The 15,349-nt window shown below is 36.2% G+C and overlaps 1 protein-coding gene and 1 long non-coding RNA gene across 2 annotated transcripts in view; both read right to left on the bottom strand.

Moving 5' to 3' along the window:
• Nucleotides 1–15,349, bottom strand: part of LOC127856227 (double-stranded RNA-specific adenosine deaminase-like) — a 120,979-nt gene that overhangs the window by 75,647 nt on the left and 29,983 nt on the right. The window lies entirely within an intron of this gene.
• On the bottom strand, nt 1,576–7,689 carry LOC127856237 (uncharacterized). Its single transcript, XR_008037918.1, has 3 exons — nt 6,900–7,689; nt 4,184–4,242; nt 1,576–1,667 (listed from the first exon to the last, which is right to left on the bottom strand). It is a non-coding gene; the product is annotated as an uncharacterized LOC127856237 (long non-coding RNA).

Below are 15,349 nucleotides of genomic sequence, written 5' to 3'. Positions count from 1 at the left end.
GTAAATTTAGTCGGCCGCTATTAATGCAACCAACTAACAAGGGCTGTTTGTAAAACATGCATGCCCCCCATATGGGCTTTCTGTTGTAGTGGCAGCCATTGTGTGAATACGATTTTTGTCTCTGTGACCTTGACCTTTGACCTAGTGACCTCAAAATCAATAAGGGTCATCTGCAAGTCATGATCAATCTATCCATGAAGTTTCATGATCCTAGGCGTATGCGTTCTTGAGTTATCATTCAAAAACCATTTTACTATTTCTGGTCACCGTGACCTTGACCTTTGACCTAGTGACCTCAAAATCAATAGGGGTCATCTGCGAGTCATGATCAATGTACCTATGAAGTTTCATGATCCTAGGCCCAAGGGTTCTTGAGTTATCGTCTGACAACCACCTGGTGGACGGACCGACCGACAGACCGACCGACATGAGCAAAGCAATATACCCCCTCTTCTTCGAAGGGGGGCATAAAAAAAAATTGGGGGGGGAGGGCACGGGGGATGGTTTGGTGGAGTCTATTGTGGTATGTCAGGTACAGGGATCCTATTATTTTCGGTTTTGTCGGTCCTAGACCGATTGGGATCATGAAATACCGATTGAAAATCCCAAACAGTCAGTCCGATTCTGTTTGCTATTAAAATTCCCATGTCATGAAATCGATTACACAGTGTACATGCTAACACACCCTAATGACATTCTTATCTCGATTAGGTGTGATAAACCATTCGCTGCAGTCTCTAAGCCGGTCAGGACCGGTTTATTGCACGTCAGACCAAGAATCAAAAACTTGTGAACAGCGGATTAAAGACGCATCCGAAAAGAAGCGTCTGAATGCACGCGCTGTAACTAAACAAAACATGCCGATACATTTTCCACCAGCGTAATAATCCGTTAATATAATTATGAATGAAAGTCGCGGATCTGATCGACAGAACAGCCAAAAGTTATTTTTATGGGCGGAACTTCACATAAAATAGTACACAAGAAAAATAATATACATTGAATAAATCTTTAGTTAAACCGTTTTAGAATCAAAATAATTCGTGTACTTTATACTTTGTTGTTGAATAACTCACGACCGGAAAATTAGATGCGTGGATTCAAATGTTTTGCTCTCGTGATTAAATCCCTACGCATCTAAACTATCGGCCGTGGGTTATTTGACAACAAATTATTTCTTAATTATTTGGTTTGTTGTTGTCAGTAGCCAACCTACGCACAGACATTTGTTTGGTTCAGTGCATGTTTGTAAGCTATTATCGAGTCGACAACAATTTAAAACATCGGTATAGACTAACACAGATTAATAACATTGACAACGATGAAAAAAGTCTGATAAAACAGCACACGAAACAACAATGAAATACCAAATGATAAAACCAGTTGAGAAAACTCGTTCCGTTTAAATAAAAATGTCTAAGGGAATTTTACTTGTACATGTATTATACCACCTTGAATGGCAAAACCAATGGTATATATTTTAAGGTAATTTGTCATAATTTCGGATATACATTTTCGGATACTTTTCCCAATTTATATCCGGACCGATTGATGTTGCGGGAAAATATGATCCGTGGTCAGGTAAGAGTAGTTTTGTCAAAGTATCAATCAAATCTAATCATAAATAAAGAAGTTATGGCAATTTTAGCAAAATTTAATAATTTGACCTTGAGAGTCAATGTCATTCAAAGGTCAAGGTAAAATTCAACTTGCCAGGTACAGTAACCTCATGATAGCATGAAAGTATTTGAAGTTTGAAAGCAATAGCCTTGATACTTTAGAAGTAAAGTGGATCGAAACACAAAATTTAACCATATATTCAAAGTTACTAAGTCAAAAAAGGGCCATAATTCCGTAAAAATGACAACCAGAGTTATGCAACTTGTCCTTTTACTGTCCCCTTACGATAGTTTGCGAGTGTTCCTAGTATGAAAGCAATATCAATGATACTTTAGGGGTAAAGTGGACCAAAACACGAAACTTAACCAAATTTTCAATTTTCTAAGTATAAAGGGCCCATAATTCCGTCCAAATGCCAGTCAGAGTTACATAACTTTGCCTGCACAGTCCCCTTATGATAGTTAATAAGTGTTGCAAGTATGAAAGCAATAGCTTTGATACTGTAGGAATAAAGTGGACCTAAACACAAAACTTAACCAAATTTTCAATTTTCTAAGTATAAAAAGGGCACATAATTCTGTCAAAATGCCAGTTAGAGTTACATAACTTTGCCTGCACAGTCCCCTTATGATAGTTAGTAAGTGTTGCAAGTATGAAAGCAATAGCTTTGAAACTTAAGGAATAAAATGGACCTAAACACAAAACTTAACCAAAATTTTCAATTTTCTAAGTATAAAACGGGCACATAATTCTGTCAAAATGCACGCCAGAGTTATCTAACTTTGCCTGCCCAGTCCCCTCATGATAGTAAGCAAGTGTACCAAGTTTGAATGCAATAGCATTGATACTTTCTGAGAAAAGTGGACCTAAACGCAAAACTTAACCGGACACCAACGCCGACGCCAAGGTGATGACAATAGCTCATAATTTTTTTCAAAAAATAGATGAGCTAATAAGAGAGAGGACACCATGCTGAATGTTAAAAAATGCACTAAGTGACCCCGTGACCTACTTTTTGGCCCGGCAAGGCCCATGTTCGAACTTGGCCTTAAGTTCATCTAGATACAACTTCTGACCAAGTTTGGTGAAGATTGGATGAAAACTACTTGAATTAGAGAGCAGACAACATGCTGAATGTTTAAAACGCACTAAGTGACCCCGTGATATAGTTTTTGACCCAGCAAGGCCCATGCTCGAACTTGGCCTAGACATCATGTAGATACAACTTCTGACCAAGTTTGGTGAAGATCGGATTAAAACTACTTGAATTAGAGAGCGAAGCAGCCAACAGACAGACAGACAGACCGACAGACAAGTTCACTCCTATATACCCCCTAAACTTCGTTTGTGGGGGTATAATAAACATTTTATAGTGGGTATAACATTGAGATCATTAATTTTAATTTCCATTAAAAGTTTCGTTGTGAATTTCAACTTAATTACCAGGGTATCTCGCGAAATACTTGGCATTGACATTTCCTCTTAATAAAATATAATTCAAGTACGCTGTATCGTTACCATTGCGCTGTTTCAGTTCCTTCATTAGTGAAACAATTATTGTATTGTATACTGACTGCACACTAGTGACGTGTACAGTTCATATTTGTCTGCAACGACCAATAAACAACTTCAATAGCAGCCAAATCAGGACGGCGGTATTCCCACTGAACACGCGTACATCACGTGAAGCAATGTGTAAATTTAAATTTAGATGCACATGTACACAAGTCATTTTTCTGAATATCTGGACGAAGTGAAAGTAATCATTTAAACAAGAGCACCGCCTTGCGGGTGCAGACCGCTCATCTATTTTCTTTTTATAGGTGAAGGGACTCTCATTTTCAATCACAAAGGAGGGAGGGGTGGAGTGAAGAGGGGTGCATTGTGTGGGGGTGTGGACATTTATTACATTATCTTCCAAAAATGCCAAAAAAAAGGGGAAAAAAATCGGGAAGGGGGGGTGGGGGGTCGGGGGGTATGGATTCTTGGGTGCATTGGTTGGACGGTATTTCAAACATAAAATAATAAAAATAAATATTTGTGTTTTTTTAACTGTTTAAAAAAAAAAAATGGGGGGGGTGAGGTGGGGGGGGGGGGGGGGGGGGGGGAGTATAGTATGAGGGTGTGGTGGTTATTTGTGAGATGATCTTAAAAAAAAAAGAAGAAACAAATTTTTTTGGGGGGGGGGGATTCGGGTGGGGGGTTGGGGGGTTGGGGGGGGATTCTTGGGTGCGATGGTTGGACGGTATTTCAAACATAAAATAAGCAAAATAAATAGCTTTGTTTTTTAAACCGTTTAAAAAAAAAATAATTGAGGAGGGGGTGGGGGGTGGGGGGGGGGGGGTATAGTGTGAGGGTGTGGTGTTGTGAGATAATATAAAAAAAAAAAAAAAATAGGGGGGGGGGATTCGGGGGGGGGGGGGAGTGGGGGGGGCACGGGCGATGGTTTGGGTGGAGGTTTATGTGGTATGTTCAGGTAAGAGTTTGTTTTGTCAAAGTATCAATCAAATCTAATCATAAATAAAGAAGTTATGGCAATTTTAGCAAAATTTAATAATTTGACCTTGAGAGTCAAGGTCATTCAAAGGTCAAGGTAAAATTCAACTTGCCAGGTACAGTAACCTCATGATAGCTCGAAAGTATTTGAAGTTTGAAAGCAATAGCCTTGATACTTTAGAAGTAAAGTGGATCGAAACACAAAATTTAACCATATATTCAAAGTTACTAAGTCAAAAAAGGTAGTAACTGTATGAAGTATGCAGAGAAGCTGACGAAATGTTAAAACAATCGCCTATAAATAAGAATATCAGGGTATTATCTGTTTCTTATATTCGTTAATTTGAAATTCTTTTATTCGTTAATTTGAAAATTATTTAACATTTGTTATAGTATACAATCAAATTTGTACATAGTTCTACTCTGCAAATCACCGCGTGTCAAGACGCAGCGTGATTTGGCAGATCGATGCCGAGGCAGAAACAGAATGATAATAAGGTGTAGTATTCTGGTTAAACTAATTGTGATATGTTTACGATTGCTCAATGAACTTGGAACTTTTCGCAAATACCGGTAAACACTTTTAGGTGTCGACTCATATTATACCTAAAGAGGAGAAAAATAAACGCGCCCCCTTTGTGATTTGCATCCCGCCCAGACGCGTTTATGAGGATAAAGACGGTATCATCCTGAATCCCTGTATTTGAGGACGAATACATATTCAAGTGGGGGTATATGTCACGGTCTGAACTTGGTCACGTTAGGGGAGAAGTTGTGTGGCGGCCCAGTTAGCTCAGTCAGGAAAGCATTCGCCCTGTTAGCGAGGTGTCCCGGGTTTGAGTCCCGGACCGGCCACACAACTTTTCACCACCCTGCGACATGAGTATAGGACATAAAAACCACATGTATCTTAAAGAAGAATCAAACACATATTGAGTTAATTGAAAATTAAATAAGGGACAGTTTAAATTAGTTTAACAATCCCAGAGCTTTGAGCTCTTAATCCAATTTTAAATATGATTCTATTAATTTGCCCATAACCTTTGCATGAATATTGGTTATTAATAGTTATTCACTTTATTTGCAGCAAACTATAAAGCAATTAGAGCAGCAATATTGATATATTCTTTCTGGGGATGTTTGAAGTGTTCACTACATAAATAAAAGGTAAACAGGTGACACTCAAGACTGGACAAGTTTTGTTAAATTTATAATAGCTAGATTGTTAACTTTTGAAGGTCCTTTTTAAGTTTAATGTTTCTTATTATATTTACATCTCTCAATTAATAATAGTTTGTATATTTTACACAATTTTACATTTTACATAAAAACGTATTTAGTTCCCTGATGTTTAACTCTTGCATTGAGTTAAAATATACCACATTTATCTGTCAATGTATTGATTACTGACGAGTTTTTAAAATTCAACAGCATTGACAAAGAGTTCATGTTTACAATTTAAACCATGTTATACTGTAAATAGCCTTACTTGGTAATATGATACAGGTTCTTTATCAAACAAGAGCACCGCCTTGCGGGTGCAGACCGCTCATCTATTTTCTTTTTAAAGGTGAAGGGACTCTCATTTTCAATCACAAAGGAGGGAGGGGTGAAGTGAAGAGGGGTGTATAGTGTGGGGGCTTGGACATTTATTACATTATCTTCCAAAAATGCAAAAAAATGCAACAAAAAATAAATTTTTGAGGGGGGGAGGGGGGTGGGGGGGTGGATTCTTGGGTGTGATGGTTGGACGGTATTTCAAACATAAAATAATAAAAATAAATATTTGTTTTTTAACCGTTAAAAAAAAAATAATTTGGGGGGGGGGTGGGGTGGGTGGGGGGGGGGGGTATAGTATAGTGCGAGGGTGTGGTGGTCATTTGTGAGATGATCTTAAAAAAAAACAAAAAAAAAAAAAAAAAAATTGGGGGGGGAGGGGGGGGGGGGGTATTCTTGGGTGCAATGGTTGGACGGTATTTCAAACATAAAATAATAAAAATAAATATTTGTTTTTAACCGTTTCAAAAAAAAAAAATGGGGGTGGGGGGGGGTATAGTATAGTGTGAGGGTGTGGTGGTCATTTGTGAGATGATCTTAAAAAAAAAAAAAAAAAAAAATTAGGGGCAGGGGATTCGGCGGGGGGGGGAGGGGGGGAATTCGGGGAGGGGTGGTATAGTATAGTGTGAGGTGGTCATTTGTGAGATGATCTTAAAAAAAAAAATAGGGGGGGGATATGGGGGTTGGGGGGGTTATAGTATAGTGTGGTGTGAGGGTGTGGTGGTCATTTGTGAGATGATCTATAAAAAAAAAAAATAATAATAAAAAAAAAAAAAAATAAGGGGGGGGGGGGGGGGGGGGTATTCTTGGGTGCGATGGTTGGATGGTATTTCAAACATAAAATAATAAAAATAAATATTTGTATTTTTTTACCGTTTCAAAAAAAAAACAATTTGGGGGTGGGTGGGGTGGGGGAGTATAGTATAGTGTGAGGGTGTGGTGGTCATTTGTGAGATGATCTTAAAAAAAAAAAAAAAAAATTAGGGGGGGGGATTCGGGGGGGGGGGGGGGATGATTAAGGGAGGGGGGGGAGGGGGAGGGCATGAGGATGGTTTGGGTGGAGTCTATTGTGGTATGTCAGGGAAGAGTAGTTTTGTCAAAGTATCAATCAAATCTAATCATAAATAAAGAAGTAATGGCATTTTTAGCAAAATTTAATAATTTGACCTTGAGAGTCAAGGTCATTCAAACGTCAAGGTAAAATTTAACTTGCCAGGTTCAGTAACCTCATGATAGCATGAAAGTATTTGAAGTTTGAAAGCAATAGCCTTGATACTTTAGAAGTAAAGTGGATCGAAACACAAAATTTAACCATATATTCAAAGTTACTAAGTCAAAAAAGGGCCATAATTCCGTAAAAATGACAACCAGAGTTATGCAACTTGTCCTTTTACTGTACCCTTATGATAGTTTGCGAGTGTTCCAAGTATGAAAGCAATATCTATGATAGTTTAGGGGTAAAGTGGACCAAAACACAAAACTTAACAAAATTTTCAATTTTCTAAGTATAAAGGGCCCATAATTCCGTCCAAATGCCAGTCAGAGTTACATAACTTTGCCTGCACAGTCCCCTTATGATAGTTAATAAGTGTTGCAAGTATGAAAGCAATAGCTTTGATACTGTATGAATAAAGTGGACCTAAACACAAAACTTAACCAAATTTTCAATTTTCTAAGTATAAAAAGGGCACATAATTCTGTCAAAATGCCAGTCAGAGTTACATTACTTTGCCTGCACAGTCCCCTTATGATAGTTAGTAAGTGTTGCAAGTATGAAAGCAATAGCTTTGATACTTAAGGAATAAAATGGACCTAAACACAAAACTTAACCAAAATTTTCAATTTTCTAAGTATAAAAAGGGCACATAATTCTGTCAAAATGCACGCCAGAGTTATCTAACTTTGCCTGCCCAGTCCCCTCATGATAGTAAGTAAGTGTACCAAGTTTGAATGCAATAGCATTGATACTTTCTGAGAAAAGTGGACCTAAACGCAAAACTTAACCGGACGCCGACGCCGAGGCCAATGCTGACGCCAACGCCGACGCCAAGGTGATGACAATAGCTCATAATTTTTTTTCAAAAAATAGATGAGCTAAAAATGTGCGACTCAATACACAATCACATGACCGGATATCGTCTGACATTGGTTACTAAGATTTTTACGATAGAGAATATCAATAGTGGCAAAATGGCTTCCAACATGGAGGGTTCAATCCATAGAGGATGTGACTTCAATTGTTTCACCTGTCAGGAAACTAACACAAACACAGAGGCTGAATTTTACTGTGAGGAATGTTCCAAATTGTACTGTAACAAATGTGTGGAGTATCATAATTATCTTTACAAGAAGCATGCCATTTTGAGCAAAGAAAACATCAGCCTATGGCCTGAGACTGATGTGGTTGAACAAGACAAATGTAAGGAGCACCAGAAAGAAAAACTGACCATATACTGTGAGGAGCACAATGTGCTGATATGTCATGTCTGCCAGTTCCATAATCATCAGTAAGTACATATGCACTTGTTATGAAGATCTTTTTTTTAAATGTCTATACCAATCTTTAGCAAACCTTTATCTCTCCCAAGATATTAAATATTTCACAAGAGTTCCTGATACATATTTTTTGTTCACCTGCCTTAAGATGATTGTCATCTTGTTTTGATTGAATACAGATGTTTAACCCATGCATCACTCATGAAACATGAGATAATTTGAAAATGCAGCAAAGCCGTACATATGACCTTGACCTTTTATCTCTTGACTTGATAATCATTATGAGACATTCTTCATATAGTCAAACCAGCATACTGATTTAAATGATGCTAAGAGATTTCTAGATATAAACATATATAAACAATTATGATGTATTAAGCACATGTGACCTTGATCTTTGACCTCTTGACCTCAATATATATATATAGCTTTCTATGACCAACATATCACATTTGCATAAAAAAAAGTCACTTTCAAAGATGTCTGCTACATAAAACATGATGTAAGAGGCAACAATCAACAAATATGTGTCAATGTTACTTCCTGTCCTTGAAAATGAACGGTCTTTACACCCATGTGTCTATTCTCCGAGTAATATTTAAAATAAATTTGTGAACAAAATTCAAGGAATTGATGATATGATGGACATATTCAAATAAATAAACTAATCATGTACTACAGAGCCTGTGCTCAAATTGATAGAAATATCTTTAAACAAGAGTGCCAAACTGTCACAAGATACGCCCGTTTAAAGGTTTTGGACACCATGCTAAATGCTTGAAATGCACTAAGTGACCTAGTGACCTAGTTTTTGACCCAGCATGACCCATATTGAACTTGATGACCTAGATATCATTTAGACACAACTTCTGACCGAATTTGGTGAAGATAGGATTAAAACTACTTCAATTAGAGAGCGGACACCATGCTAAATCCTTAAAATGCACTAAGTGACCTAGTGACCTTATTTTTGTACCCGACATGACCCATATTCGAACCTGAACTAGATATTTTCTTGATAGAACTTCTGACCAAATTTGGTGAAGATCGGATGAAAAGTACTTCCATTAGACAGCGGACACCATGCTAAATGCTTGAAATGCACTAAGTGACCTTGTAACCTAGTTTTTGACCCGGCATGACCAATGTTTGAACTTGACGTAGATATTATTTAGACACAAATTCTGACCAAATTTGGTGAAGATCGGATGAAAACCACTTTAATTAGAGAGCCGATACCATGCTAAATGCTTGAAATGCACTAAGTGACCTAGTTTTTGACCCGGCATGACCCATATTTAATCTTGACCTTGATATCATAAAGACGCAACTTCTGACCAAATTTAGTGAAGATCGGATGAAAACTACTTTAATTAGAGAGCGGACACCATGCTAAATCCTTGAAATGAACTAAGAGACCCTGTGACCTAGTTTTTAGTCCGGCATGACCCATATTCAAACTTGACCTAGATATTGTCTAGATACAACTTCTGACCAAGTTTGGTAAAGATCGGATGAAAACTATTTGAATTAGAGAGTGGACACTGCTGTGGACGCGGCCAACCGCCTTCCCGCCAAGGGTGAAACTATTAAACGTCCCATTTTTTCAAAACGGGCGCATTAAAAGATATACGGCGTTGATTGTGGTTGGAGTGATTTTTTCTGCGCAGTTCTTAGCTGCATCTCCACAGTACGGGATGTTACACTGAGTTTTCGCGGCTTATTTTACATTATTACATATTGCTGGTCATCAACCTATAGATACAAAACAGAAAACCAAAAGAAGAATGGAAGTGAAAATAAAACATATGAGTCAGCCGGCCACACGCGAAGTATCCGTACATATTTTAATATTTATACGCGCGTTCTTCAAACAAACCTGTTTTAGTGGTTTGTCGGGCATTGCTATTTGATTTGATTATTAACAGTATCAAGAATCACATTGCGCTCATGCTTAATAAATTTAGTATGGTGGAATAATTCTTGTTAAATTAATCGAAATAATATGTATCATGGTATTGTTGAAAACACATTAAGAATCTATTATTGATATACCATAATTATATCGCTAAATATCTTCATTTAACATATTTCTTGTCAAAAGAAAATTCCAGTTCACCTAGCGATAGCGTCTATATTATATAACGATTATTATACTGGCCGCGTACTTGATCAGCACATAAAGTAGTTGTGAAGACGCAGCGATGACCTGTAAATAAACTCTGACATTCACACACACTGGCCGCGAACTGACCCTGATACCTCGGGGGTTGGAATGAAATGCATTAAAGTGAGGCCACGCTTCCACTGCTGGACCGACGGCTTGTTTAAAACTTTATACTTTTACATGTTAAATGTTCAATTCCGAAAACAATTTTTAATGATTTGGCCAAAACGAATATCAGGATAGGGAAAAACAATACTTTTATGAACTTAAATATACTAGTACACAGACAGGAATATGGAAGTAATTACTAAATATGAGAACATAGCCTTTAAGTACAAACGCTCTAGCGCTGGCAATCTTCTGAAAATAAAAGGTGCACGTATTGATGTCGAGATTGAGTGTAAAACTGTTTTATCTATTAAGCCTTTTCATTATATTAATAGAGATAAAATTGTTTCATGCAGTAAAACAGTGTTACAAAGACGCGGTCATGTTTCCAATGTTATGATGGTATGCTCAAATCAGCCAATGGAATAAATGAAGAGTATTCATTCCTGTCTAGCCGTGGGAAATTTTATTTGAATATTTTACACAGGTCAAGTAAGGTCAAAAGTGACGTTAAACAGCTACGCCTAAAAGGCTCAGCCCTTGTCACTGGACTTTGCAAATTGCAGCTATGGAAGTTTAATTATTTTAATAGTTTTAAGTGACCATATTAAATGATGTTGTAAGTTAAAAAAAATAAATATAAAAGTCATCTGAACATCTGTTTCTCTGATTATTATTGGCAAATAATTACTAGTTGAAAGAGCTAAAATTAGCTTCATATCAAGTATTTCAACTTTGAGATGCTCAAGACATACATGTTTTGAGTCTCACTCTGTCCAAACTTCCAAATATTATGAGCAAAATTTCCACAAATCAGAAGCCAGAATGTTCATACTTCATGTTTTCAAAAATTAATGGAAGTCCTGTACAAACGAAATAGACTTAACTTTATAGAACAGAAACCTACATGCTATAATTCACCTATTAACATACTGGCCCGTTTATGATATAGAAGATGCAATAGATCTCTATTAGGTATAATGATTCGGGCTAGTGGTTTAAATATTTCTAAGAAGACTGTAACAGTATCTCTTTTTCTTTCAAACTTTTTCTGACCTGCAATACGTATTATTGCAGTACTAAAGGAATAATCATTTGCATCTACACACCATGTATATTGGACAAATGATTGAATAAAATATCACATTTTACATTACTGCATTTCAGCATTATTTTTTTACAACGAAAAACCATTAATTTTTACTAAAGTCACATCATAAACAACACCACGACTGTCATTCATTCTTTTCTAAAATCACATCGGGTATTCACGCAGTAAAAAGTCTAGATGGTAGTACAATTAAATCAAACATGAATAAACAAAGATCAGGCATAGATACCATTAAACAAAGATACAGTCAATTAAGCTGATATCATTAAAATAATTTGAATGTAAGACACAACATTAAATAAGTAAAACAGCAATTTTCCAACAATTTGCATTTTTTCTTCTAAAAAATCAATTAATCTTGGAAAATTCAAATATTGTTAAGAGTCTGACAAGAACAATAATTAAAACGTACAAGAGCTCCAAAGTAGAAGACAGATGTTCCTCAAGACAAGGCCTTGACACCCACTACTCAATCCTTTGATGACAAATCGAACAAACACCAATTTAACAGTTTACGTCACAGTGACCTTGACATTTTAACTAGTGACTCCAATTTAAATAGGGGTCATCTACTGTCAAAGGCAAATCCACATGTATCATGCACAAGTATCAAGCCAATTGGTCAATGAGTTCACGACTTATTGATTGGAAATGATTTTCACACTTATTGTGATAGTGACTTTGACCTTTGACCTAGTGACCCCATTTTCTTATTATCTCTTATAATCTCCATCTACTGTCCAAGGCCAATGCATATGGGAATATCAAGCTAATCGGTCAATTAGTTGACAAGTTATTCATCGGAAACGATTTTCACACTTATTGTGACAGTGACCTTGACCTTTGACCCCAATTTAAATAGGGGTCATGTACTGTCCAATGCACATAGGAAGTATCAAGCCCCCTGGTGCCCATCTTTTTCAACTAATTGCAAACATGATTAAACTTGCCAGAGGTATCATAATTAAGGACAAGTTACCCCTTGGGGGAGGCAAATTTTGACCACAGGGGCATGGCTTGAAATAACTCAGCAAAGGACCGCCATATGTTATTTTATGCCAAATAAAAAACATCTTAGTTTTGCATTTAACTTGGTAGAGCACACTCATACAATGTTATATGCAAAGTACAAAATACGTGCCTTGTCGTTTCTTTTGAAATTTGAAGTGTTCACTTCATGAGTAAAAGGGATCAGGTAACAATCAAGACTGGTCAAGTGGCCAATTTGTCAAACTTATTTAGTTCCCCGAGGCTTAACTCTTGCCTTGTTTAAATAAACCATGTTAATCCATAAATGTATTGGTTATTGACGAGTTTATAAAATTCAACAGCATTTACAAATAGCTCTTATAACATTTCAAACCATGTAGTACAGTAGTGTAAACAGGCTAACTTGGTAATACAATACAGGTTCTTTAACAAATAATATGCGGCACAGTACACAATCACATGACCAGATATCGTCTAACATTTGTTACTCATAACATTGAATTTCAATGTTTACCGATAGAAAATATCAATAACGATGACGGACGTGGTATCCTAAAAGTTACCCATAAGCACTATAGGCTCATGTGAGCTGTTCACTTTCCTCTCTAACAAGTATCAGGTCATACTTATAGCTCTCGATATAAGAAGCGTGTATGTGACTCATTTTTGATTGTATTCTACATGTTCATTTTGCATGAAAACTTGTTTATAGTTCCCTGAAGTTTGTCTCTTGCCATGAATAATAAAATACCATACATATGTGTAGATAAATCAGCTATTGATAAAACTTATCAAATTTTACAGCAATGAAGTGTTCTGTAAACATTTTAAATCATAATCTATTTTAATGTGTTTGCAAATAAACCCAGTGATAAGAGATTTTATTACAACGAAAGTAGGACAAGATAAGCAGTGACATAACCGGATATCACCTGACAGCGGTTACTAAGATTGCACTTCGATGTTTCAGCTAACAACCAAAGAAGTTATCAATAGTGACAAACCTGGCTTCCAATATGGAGAGTTCAATTAATAGAGGATGTGACTTTATTTTTGACTTTAATTGTTTCACCTGTCAGGAAACTGACCGAAACACAGAGGCTGATTTTTACTGTGAGGAATGTTCTAAATTTTACTGTAGCAAATGTGTGGAGTATCATAACTATCTTTACAAGAAGCATGCAATTTTGAGCAAAGAAAACATCAGCCTATGGCCTGAGACTGATGTGGTTGAACAAGACAAATGTAAGGAGCACCAGAAAGAAAAACTGACCATATTCTGCGAGGACCACAGTGAGCTGATATGTCATGTCTGCCAGTTCCATAATCATCAGTAAGTACAGATACACTTGCTATGAAGATGTTTTTTTTAAATGTCTATACCAATTTTTAGCCATCCTTTATTGCTCCCAATTAATATATTAAATATTTCACAGTTTCTGATACATATTTTTAGTTCACCTGCCTTGTGTTAATTGTCATCTTGTTTTGGTTGAATATTGATTTTTAACCACTGCATCGCTCATGAAACAAGAGATAATTGGAAAATGCAGCAAAGCCATACATATATGGCCTTGACCTTTGATCTCTTGACTTGATAATCATTATGGGACATTCTTCATAAAGACAAACCAGCATACTGATTTAAATGATGCTTAGAGACTCTAGATATAAATATATATAAACAATTGTGATGTATCAAGCACATGTGACCTTGATCTTTGACCTCTTGACCTCAATATCATTTTTCTTTCCTCCTAACAAGCATAGCAATATAGATGGTCATATGTGAAAGCATTCTATAAATATCATGCTGAAAACAGTTTCTTTATACAAACTCAAATGATCTTGACCTTTAACCTTCACGGTGCCTATACCATGTGACTTTTTAAGATCTGTGTTGGGAGAATAAAGTGCGACCCAGGTAACATTTTCAAGGATGTCTTTTTAAATAGTTCACCATTTTTAATGGGATAAAGTGGAGAGCCCGCTGATTTGTGAGAGTTTTCTATAGGTATCATGATTTTTTTAAACAAATTTGTATTTTTTCAGTAAAATGCAACCGTGCGTTTATAATATGAAGTCTCAACACTGATCTCACATTTTTATAATCGTTCAAACGCACAGTACTGTTGCACTTTACTGAAAAAATACTTATTTGTTTAAAAAAATCATGATACCTATAGAAAACTCTCACAAATGAGTGGGCTCTCCACTTTATCCCATTAAAAATGGTGACATATTTAAAAAGACATCTTTAAAAATGTTACCTTGGTCTCGATTTATTCTCCCAACACAGATCTTAAAAAGTCACGTGGTATAGGCACCGTGCCTTGTGATCTCAAAATAAAACAAGCAAATTTGATGAATTGATATCCCCTGCCAAATAAACTTGGTTTATGAATGGAAGAAAATCCCTTGATAAACGGTATAATATTATGGCTTAGGTGGGGGCTAAAAACGTCTTTTCCAACCATTTAACCACTATACCAAATTTCATGATCACTGGTCAAGGTGTTCTTAAAATAAATATAGTGCAAATACAAATTTCATGCTCCAAACTTATGTGACCTTGACCTTTGAATTTGTTATATGTTTTTAAAGATATCTTGTGTGACAAAATAATATAATTCAACATAATTGTAGATCTAAAAATATAATCCATTCTTTGGGAAAACACATACATGATGTAAATTTATGTTTTTGTAGGAAATGCAGTCATTTGGTTCTAATATCTGACAAATTGAAACAGCTGCATCAAAAAGGAGACTTAAACCAGTTGTCAGCAACTATTTATACACAAC

The sequence above is a fragment of the Dreissena polymorpha genome, chromosome 13, assembly GCF_020536995.1.
Source record: "Dreissena polymorpha isolate Duluth1 chromosome 13, UMN_Dpol_1.0, whole genome shotgun sequence".
NCBI classification, from domain to species: domain Eukaryota; kingdom Metazoa; phylum Mollusca; class Bivalvia; order Myida; family Dreissenidae; genus Dreissena; species Dreissena polymorpha.
Note: the sequence above shows the minus strand (reverse complement) of the source record. Positions and strands in the feature narration are given on the sequence as shown.